Here is a 10,570-nt window from a genome sequence, read left to right on the forward strand (position 1 = left end):
AGCATCGATCGGCTTCAGTAGTAGCAGTAGTGAAGGAATTGCTCGATCGTGTTCAGTTAACAGCCATCGACCGATCGCTCGGGTTCAGTAACACGTAGCCTGCAGTGCAATCGCTCGGGTTCAGTTAGAGCCCAACGCCTTGCTTGGGTTCAGTTAGAGCCAATGCCTCGCACACACGCGCGTACGTGTACGAGAGAAACGCGCATTGCTCGGCCCCCGACCACCAACCATAACCGGGAACTCCCCGAAATTTTCCTTGCCCTTGCTTCTACCACGGTTTTTTTTCATCATGGACGGCCCAAAGAATGTCATGCATCTGCGTCTCCTTTTGACTTTCACATTGCGTCCTTGCATCGACAATGACCCGGCGGAGATCATCATCATCGGGCACATCGTCTGGTTCCTCTTGATCTTTAGCAGCTTCTCCCGTTGCAGCATCATCGAGCACATCATCTGGTTCCTCTTGATCTTCAGCAGCTCCCCCCGTTGCAGCATCACCGTATTCAGGGGGCACAGAGTTGTCATCGTCCTCTTCTTCTTCACCGTCTTCCATCATAACCCATATTTCTCCATGCCTCGTCCAAACATTATAGTGTGGCATGAAACCCTTGTAAAGAAGGTGGGTGTGAAGGATTTTCCGGTCAGAGTAAGACTTCATATTCCCACATATAGGGCATGGACAACATATAAAACCATTCTGCTTGTTTGCCTCAGCCACTTCGAGAAAATTATGCACGCCCTTAATGTACTCGGAGGTGTGTCTGTCACCATACATCCATTGCCGGTTCATCTATGTGCATTATATATAATTATGTGTGTCAAAAGTAAGAAAATCAGACAAGTATCTATCTAAAGTAAGAAAATCAGAAAGAAGATACGAACAAGAGGCTCACCATGGTGGTGCCGGCAACGAGATCGGCGCGGGCAATCAACGGCGGTGAAAACGGGGACGGGGCGTGACGGACCGCTAAATCTAGACAAATCTCGGGAAAAATGGAGCTCCGAGGTCGAGCTTTGAGAGGAGAAAGCTTAACTAGTGTGGCTCGGGCATTTCATCGAACACCTCATGTGCATAGGAGGTGAGCTAGAGCACGCAAATGCCCTCCCCTCGCTGGCCAGAAAAAATAGAGCACTGTGGAGTGCTCTGCTGCAACGATGGATATATATAGGCAAATTATTTGTCTCGGTTCGTGGCATGAACCGGGACTAAAGGACACCTTCTATACCGGTTCATGGTACGAACCGGTACCAATGGTTGTGGGCCATAAGCGCGGCCCATTGGTCCCGGTTTGTGCCACGAACCGGGACAAATGGATCCAGACGAACCGGGACCAATACCCACGAGGCCCCGGCCGCCCCCCTGGGCTCATGAACCGAGTTTAATGTCCCCCATGGGTCCCGGTTCGTGAAGAACCAGGACTAATGGGATGGCCAGACCCGAACCAAAGCCCTGTTTTCTACTAGTGACTCGATGGAAGAGGCAACCGGCTACATGCTAATTAAGAGTGACTTAGATTATATGTATAAATCTCTGGCAACTAGCACTAGAAAACAACAAATATATGATTGTCAAATAGTGACAGTATTGATACAAATGTATTCAAAAGAGGTTTCTTATAGTTGCAATAATTTTGTATGTTTCACACACAAAAGAAATTGTAAACCGAAACACCTAGTCGTCTACATGCATGCCACTATGCAAGTCTCGTTTCAATTTCGTCATTCATCACGTGTAGTAACATATATATATATATATATATATATATATATATATATATATATATATATATATATATATATACTCATCCACTTGATCGAAGCTGCAGCCAGCTGCATGCTAATCTCTACTCCTAATGAAGCAATTGGTGAATAGTCCGCCGGTTATTTTTCGCTGGTTTTTTTCCGTTTCACCACTTTCGTTGGTTTTATTTCGCTGGTTTTATTTTGTCTCCCTCCCACCTGCCTTTTCGCTTCACCACCAACATAAACCCATCTGATTAGTTACCATATAAAAAATAAATCACAATCAATCAAGTATTGATGGACCACCCACATAAACCCATCAGATTAGTTACCATATAAAAAATGAATCACAATCAATCAAGTATTGATGGGATATTTCCTTATATTGATGTGATTTTCCCTTTCTTATCATCAATCATCTCAACTGCCTAAAAATGCGTAGCTTTCCTTTTCCTGCCAACCGACCGTGTCCCGTCTCCCTACGTCCGCCCTCGTTGCTTTGCCTCCCGCACGAAAAAAACCTCTCGTTTGACCTCCCCCAAACCCGGCACGATGGAAAAACCCAGCCGCCTGCTTCCCCTCCTCTCGACCGCCCCATACATCCAGATCGCAGCCCAATCCCCATCCTCCTCTCATGTCACAACGGCCGATGGACTGCCGTCACCACCCTCTTACTCTCTCGCCGCCGTCGTCCTCCCGCTCGCTCGCCACCGTCGTCGACACCAATCCCGGCGAAGGCGTCGTTGCTGCTATGTCACCTCCTTTCCCCATCCAAGCCTGACCATGGCAACAGCGCCTTCTCATGTGTCCCGCGGTGAGGTTTGGGGAGGCGCGACCACAATCCAGTAGGGATCTCACCGCGGACCCGTCCGCTGGGATGGGTGTTGCCTCCGTTGCGAATGGGATCGAAGGGAGGGACTACTTCGTCGTCAAGGTCGGCGAGGCAGCGGCCGATTGGGAGCCCGGTTGTGAACATGGGAGTTCGTTCCCATGGAGGCGGCGGCCGTGGAGATTGGATGTGAAGCAACCCCACTTGCCGGTGGTGGAGGCTTGCCGTCCATGTGCTCCATTCTTCTCCTGGTACCCCCATTCCTTGCCTCCCATTACAAAAGCAAGCATGAATGAGAGCAGGGGCTGATTTTCATCAATTCATTTCTCATATTTTTAGTTGCTTTTTTCAGATTATACAAGATGCTCCCGATCTATTTTGTCAAATTACTTGCATCGTCTTATGGAATTGACAGCCATCATATTTTTCACCTCATGTTATTTTTTAATCCTTGTCCCACTAGGCATCCACTACATGTTTGGTAATGACGTGATGTTGAGGCGGCTAGGAGAAGCTCAGCAGCCAGATCAAGAGCTATCGAGATGGATCAGGGAGCCAAGCAGTAGTTCTTCTGTTAAATTTTGGTTATTATCTTTTCTATTGTTACGATTGTGGGATGGTTGATTTTGACTCGGTGTAACATTTACATTTGTTTCCCCAGCTTGTTGGCATAGATGCGTGGCACTCCGGCAACTAATCAAGAGTGAGGGCAGTGCACACCAGAGCTACGCTGAATGTAGCGAGCCAACCACGAATTGGGTATGTTCACACGAGGGATGGGAGAGGAGAGGAACATTAAAAAATTTCATGATTTGGATGAAAATTTCAGTTCGTAGTTTCTTCGTACGTGGAAACACACTAGCGATACTCATGGGCTTAGGACGAAAGTAGCGCCAGCAGAATCAGTAGGTTGGATGAGAAGGCGGTTGTTGCCCTTGTCCCTTGGTGCTAGCCTACCGTGGCGGCCTCACTAACTTGCTCATTGCGAATACGAGTTTGTGGGGTCGCGAGTTGCTGCAGATTTGTTTTTATCACTTTTTACAATATTTATTGATGTATCCCTAACTCATCGAGTCATTTTTAGCTTTGATTTCCCATATACGCCAGCCTAAATATCCCATGGTCAGAATATTTGCATGGTTAGTGGACATTGTCCCTTCCTTTCGTATTCAGTGATGGATGAAAAGTCAGAAATGGCAATTCTGCTTTATTATTCAATTCGAACTAATGTTTAGTATTTTATATTACCGATAGAAATAATTTTATCCGCTTGATTTAGGAAGTGCACATAGGTAGGTCAACATATTTTGTAGCTCTTTCAGATGTAAAAGCATATGTTGCAGAAGACGCCATTATCTTCGAAGCATACTCACATTTCATTCACAAATAGGGGGAGGTTCAGACTTCAGAGCAATGATAACAAGGTTTATTCCTCACTCTTTTGTTGGAATTTTAGTTCCAAGTTAACATGATTTCGTATCCGCTTCATAAGTCATGCATTTGCTTAATTAGGTGATAAGTAGAGCAAAAAAAATTGATCATGTTATTGTGGGGTTTGTTTAAACTCCAGCATAAGGAATTCTGGTTTAAAAAAAAGACTTTTGGCTTCTTTAATTACAAATTGATTGCAACATCGTGTTAGTATGTGATTTCTCACATCTGGTTATAATATTTGTGAAGACGTGCATTGCACGTGCACTTGGAAGCGGGCCCGTGGTCCACGCCGGACTGCGCCGACGCCGACCCGGGCCACCTCCTTCGCGTATTCTTGGAGCTGTGGCTAAACGATTTACATGAAATTAATTCCCTCAGTTCTGGTGGCAAATATAATACACATAATCCATATTGTTATGCACTAGCGTGTGTGTGTGAAATAGATGAATTATGGTCCCGTACCCAATAAGATAGATATGTGTGTGTGTTAGAGAGAGGGAGAGGGGAAGAGAGAGTGAGGAAGAGGGAGGGAGGGAGTGTGTGTGTGAGGATTTGATGGTAAAAAAGGTCGCCAATGTCGTAATATTGAACTCTTAAAGTTAATGTGGCCCCATTGCAACGCACAGACGTTCTTCTAGTATAATTAATACTAGATCAAGATCGCGCCCTGGCGCGAGGGTACGGGTCTAAGCGTTTTGCCGAAGCACGTAATACTATGTCAGTAGGAAACCAGGTATAGCATTTGCACTTATATAGAATCAAGCTCAGTGCGTTCATACGACCACGGAAGCGCGCCTTGGCGCGTGTTGCCCATCCAAGCGTCGTGACCCAGCCGCACCCACTTAGTCTCGTTTTAGCAAACTCGGTAATAAAAAATTAACCTAAGATGGAAATATAGATTGGGCAAAGAGATACAAAAGCGTAATTATGAAAAATACAGCATTACTCAAAGATTAAAGAGATAGTAGATATACTTATCAAAATTCCAACTTGATTCGGTCATATCCAGGCCGGTAAACCAATATATATATGTTACACAGGATGCCAAGGTCCAAACCATGAAAGTTCATTACATGTCATTGATGCATTTCCTATAATATGTACCATGATACACCAAAAGCTTCAAAGTTTAGTACAACATCATAATAATAAGTTCTTCCACATCCTTCCAAGATATACGTCAAATATACAATGGGAAATTAATTCAAATAGTCAAAAGATGCCTTGACACTGACATATAATCAAGGAATTGTACAAAATAATTCACACTTAAATAATTCGAATCAACAAAACAAGAGATTCAAGAAAGATCAACATAGAACTGGGCTTTGCTCTAAAGGATAAAGGTGCCAGAAACATATACATACTGTCCAGATCGACAGATATACTGAATTTTCTCTTCTCTAATATGAGATCTTCTATGTACCATAATCTCCAACAGAAATCTGGACATAAATAAACGCCTCTTGTCTCAGTAAATAGATTGAATAGCACACACATACTTGCAACTCGTGATCTGCATGACAGCACAAAAAACACAAACAAATGAAAGCAATGAGACCATGAATCATGGGCAAGCTACTACAAGCAACCACAACATCAAATTCAGGCCATGTAGGTTGTTGTAACACACAATGCTAATAGCTAGGGGAGTGACATTTATAGATGATACCGACATCGAAGGTGAACAGAGCAACCAACTGTTAATTCTGTTGTTGCCCAAAAACCTAAGAAAGTTGTATCTACACAGATTGATTAGAAACCAAGAGAGGAACTTTAAATAGCAGATGTGAGAGAATGAAGCAAATGCCATACTTGAAGATCTTTGCAGAAAAATATTGTCCAATTTGGGAACTACACATGTAGCATTGAGAAGGCGTCCATAACTACATCATCATTTATCTAAAATAAGGTGACATGCTTTGTTCAACACACATAGTTTAGTAGTAAGTACAAAAAAAGAGAAAAGCATATGTGTATTTTAGAGCCGGAAGGAATGTAAGAAGCATAAGTACTATTTGCAGATTATTATTCAAAAGCTAGAAAATAATCTCAAGAGCTAAACAGAGTTGGTCTAACTTAATATCTAGGATTAGAACCCCGGGCTTATGACAGCGGCGGAATCAGTCATTCTGATGGCACAATTGGGCTGAATCGATGCACGACAACATGTAAAAAATTGCAAAGACTTTAGTTATTCTCTGCTAGCTATTACATGTTCATTAGAGCTTTTAGATATATCAGCTGAAAGTGGAAGATGATGTAAAAAGATGGGACTGAATCAACACAAGAAAACATGTAAAAAGTTCAGTGTTGGTCAATCGAATCACGTAGTACATTATGCTTCCACTTTCAGGTTTACATAACTTGAAAGATAACCTCAACTTAACATCTAGAACATGACTTGTATGATTAGTAAAGATTCTCATTGGAAAACACATGTCTTGGAAAGGTAACGTCAACTTAATATCAAGAACACGACTTGTAGGATTAGTAAGGAATCGCATTGGAAATCTCAGCAGACTAATAGGATACTTATATTTTCCCACCAATAAAAGAAGTTCCTCTAGATAAATAATTCATACAACAGTGGCAAATAATGTAGTGACAGTTTAGTGGCATTTGAAGACAAATTGCAATAACAGTAGTTTGATATCTTAAATGGTAGGGCCGTAATAAAATAAGCTGATTTTTATGATCAAGTGTATGATGAGAGGAATACATAATGGCATGGATGGCTTTGGTACTCAGATGCGGTGCTGCTTATCCCTTTTGTTGTATACACTTAAGACGGAAACCATCTGCAAGAGAATAATAATAATAATAATTAGAGTGCAATACCAAAGGGCATGGGCATTGTTGCAGATTGGCAATCAAAATCTCAAGCACTAAAATAAGTCGGTGTCTCTTTGATTTAGCTGTACTTGAAGGAAACTGACCTCCCAAGGAGCAAATTATCAGTGCAATACCAAAGGGCATGGGCATTGTTGCAGATTGGCAATCAAAATCTCAAGCACTAAAATAAGTCGGTGTCTCTTTGATTTAGCTGCACTTGAAGGAAACTGACCTCCCAAGGAGCAAATTATCAAAAACCTGCATGTCCATAGTATATCTATCAGTGACAGAAACTCATATATTCAGACCTCTTAAAGACGCAACCAAGTACACATACTTGATCTAAAACATTCACAGTTTGTAGTTTCAATGACAGCAACTCATATATTCAGTTCACACTTTAGTCATTCAGCAAAAAAATCATTCCAGTGTCCCAGGAACACACTGAATCTTGTCGTACAGATCATTAGATGCAAATGCCATGAAGATGATCAAAAGGCACATCAGAAGCTCAGGCTAGAGCTCAATTTCTTTAGGCAGTGTTCTCCTCCGTCTGTGCTGCGGTTGTTGGTTGGGGGAGAGAGGGAGAGGTGAACCTGTAGGTGTGGAGATGAAGCCGGAATTGCAGGCACCACAGCTCTGACCATCTCCAGGGCATCCGGCACACCTAGCAGCGGCCGATGCGTCTGAAGTTCATAGCAAGTAGGGATCTTCCCATGCAGAGTATATGTCCTGGAAAGAAGAGAAAAGAAGGTGCAGCACCACAATACATAATTTGTTAGATTAAAGAGTACTACAATATCACAATAATTTGAAGGAGCAATTGTATGCCTAATCATGATCTAAACAGATGTGACTTTGGTACATGTATTTCTTTGATCATGATGGTCCAGTTTGATTATAACGACGGTCCAGTTTGATTATAATCAAATAAATCAACCAGCTATGCAAGCATGATAGTTATTAACAGAGAGACACATCACGCGAGTTCAAAATTTCATGATAGGTGCTTACTATATTTTCTAAGATTGCATGCATCTTATTAGAACCAAGAAATACATGTATACGCCAGCAGCTAGTGCTCCCAGGAACTGAACTATGCTTATGCAGCGCCATGAATATCTAAATATACATTATATCAAATATATATATGATGTATTTACTTTGTTTTTTTCAGCTGTCTTGGTCAAAAGTTCTAAATCTGACTTATATTCTACAAAAACATTTACCTGGCATGATCCATTGTCTTGCTGCAAATATAAATATATATTTTTAATCAATCATTTGTACATCTCTAAACTCTACGATCTAGCCACGATTACTATGCAATTATGAAGTTTTCAACTTTCTCTTCTCTTCATTTATAATTAGAACATGACACACTACTTTGATATATCCTCTTCTTGACACAGAGATCCTAAAAACATATGATTGAATAATACAGAACAAAGAAAATTGTTGATGGGATTGAGCCATCCTACTGCTGGCTGTTGCAACACATGGCTACAATTCGTATAATTTCAGTGTAAGTAGCAAGCAGCCAAGCACATAGGTATAGAGTCTTGGTATTGCATAACAACAGAGTATGATTGATTTCCAGTCTCACCTACAAATCTAGCTTGTGTAGGATACAGTAATTCTGATATCCAAAGACCAAAAAGTAGTGCCTGAATAATACTATGAAAAACATGGCCTGAATAAAAAATTACTCATAAGAATGCATGCATAGCAGATTGTTGACAAGAAATAAATTGTACTAAAAGGATGAACAAATCTGATTTTATGGGAACGGACCGCAACAATCATGAAGAGTGGAGTATATTATACCTCATATGTGCTGCCAAAGGTAACGCCTCCAAGATATCAAACGGGTGCTCAAGGTTGTATGACTGATGTGAACATGGGAGTGATGAAGATGGCGATAGTGGTCGACCACTGCACAAAGGTGGCCGCCGTTCAAACGAATAACACACCCTTTACAGAAGACCCCGCATCGCCATCTAGAGGAGAATCCTTTGGAGGAAACATGGGCCTATCTTAGTCCCAATCGGCGGACGACGTGGCTCCACCCACTGGCTGCTGCTGGTCTGTGTCGTCGTAGAACTCTGAGATATGTAGAGCTAAGGTCAGATTGACAAAACATTCCTTGTTTCCATTGATGCAGTATATGTCTGTCTGACCCATTCAGGTCAGTCATTTTTCCTTGCAAGATTTTCACTGATGTAACATCATGCCTGCAAGAACAAGACGTTGTGAAAAGTTGGGCATCTATACACACATATAAGTAATGAAAACTAGAAAGGTAGACCTTGAAATTAAATATATTTTTTTGATAAATGGACCTTCAAATTAATTACCAAAACCAGAGACCACCAAGACCATATCAATATAAAAGTTTCAGGAACAGGTCAAGTTAAGAAAGGAAAGATGTCTAAACTGTGCCTTACATCGTAGAAAAATAAAAATAGGAAGATTTCCTTTAAGCAAACATGACATGCAATGTCACTTTAATAGGAAAGCTACCTCATATACTGCAAACATGACATCAGTGAAAATATGGACACACATATCAGCAGCCATCGAAAGTACCATGGAAGAGAAATAAATAAGGAAAAAAAGACACAAAATATACCTGAGAGGAGGCAAAAGAATTGAGGCATGGGCGCAGGGAGCCTAGCTGCGGTTAAGGCCGCACGAACCATCGAGGAACTCTAGTTGCCGATGGTTAGGAGGCTCGACACTACGAACATCTCCTGGATCATGTCCTGTCCCGTGAGCCGATGGTTAGGAGATGATAGATATCTTTATAATTTAAATACAAAGGGAATTAGGCAATGAAGACTGCTGTCCCTCGATTTATAGTGGTTTTATTCGCTTTTCAGTTGTTTGGGCACACACCTGGCTCTAGAGCACCAAACCGGTTTCCTTATCTAGGTTTCCATGACCACACCATAATCTAAATATGTAATTCGCCACAATACTCCCAAAGAAATGACGCAACCCAGCAGCCAGCAGCAACCAAATCTTCCCTCATCAGTTGTCACAACAAACACCCTCAGATGAGCTCGATTCAACACTATTCAAACAAAGGAGCAGGGCACAGACAGAGTAGGCAGAGAGAAGCAGAGTCGTGCACACACCTGCATCCCTTGGCCGTGACACACGAGCTCGTCGCTGTTGGGAGCGGCGCGTTGTGTGGGTCCTCCCCGAGCACAATCCTCGCCTGCAGCCCAAACCCAAAGAGAAAGAGGTCAGCCTACGATCAAATCTGAAGCCCAACCAAAATCTTTGAAAAAAAAGGTGTGGGCAGTGACGCACCAGGGGCAAGGGAGGAGACGAAGATGAGTCGCCGGAGTCCACCGGAGCCACGCCAGGGATGAAGGTGATGCACAGCCCGAAACCCTAGCCACGGCCAAGGGCCACGAGCGAGTGCGGGAGGCTGTGCACCGCGGTTCTGGCCGGACGGGAGAAAGAGGCGGAGCACCACCCGTGTGGACGCGAGGACGACAGCGGGGATCCGGTGACCTGGTTGAAGGAGATGGCGGTGGCGTGGGAGCAAGCGGCGGTGGATGACGCCACGCGCACCGACTCCGACGCGCGCCCCGGCCACATTGCCGAGCGCCGCGGCCGCGCCCTCCACCGCTGCCACGGACGCCATCGCCGGCGCCGCTGACCCGCCGCCCTCCTCCGTGGCCGCGAGGTCTGAGGGAGGGAGAGGGGGAGGAGAGG

General features: G+C 43.3%; 1 long non-coding RNA gene across 1 annotated transcript; it reads right to left on the reverse strand.

The window, feature by feature from the left end:
* Positions 1-5,065: 5,065 nt before the first annotated feature.
* Positions 5,066-10,542, reverse strand: LOC119335270. The gene is made up of 8 exons (XR_005161783.1): positions 10,160-10,542; positions 9,982-10,064; positions 9,474-9,606; positions 8,669-9,075; positions 7,438-7,573; positions 6,946-7,099; positions 6,729-6,807; positions 5,066-5,522 (listed from the first exon to the last, which is right to left on the reverse strand). It is a non-coding gene; the product is annotated as an uncharacterized LOC119335270 (long non-coding RNA).
* Positions 10,543-10,570: the final 28 nt, after the last annotated feature.

This window comes from Triticum dicoccoides, chromosome 7B (assembly GCF_002162155.2).
Source record: "Triticum dicoccoides isolate Atlit2015 ecotype Zavitan chromosome 7B, WEW_v2.0, whole genome shotgun sequence".
Lineage (NCBI taxonomy): Eukaryota > Viridiplantae > Streptophyta > Magnoliopsida > Poales > Poaceae > Triticum > Triticum dicoccoides.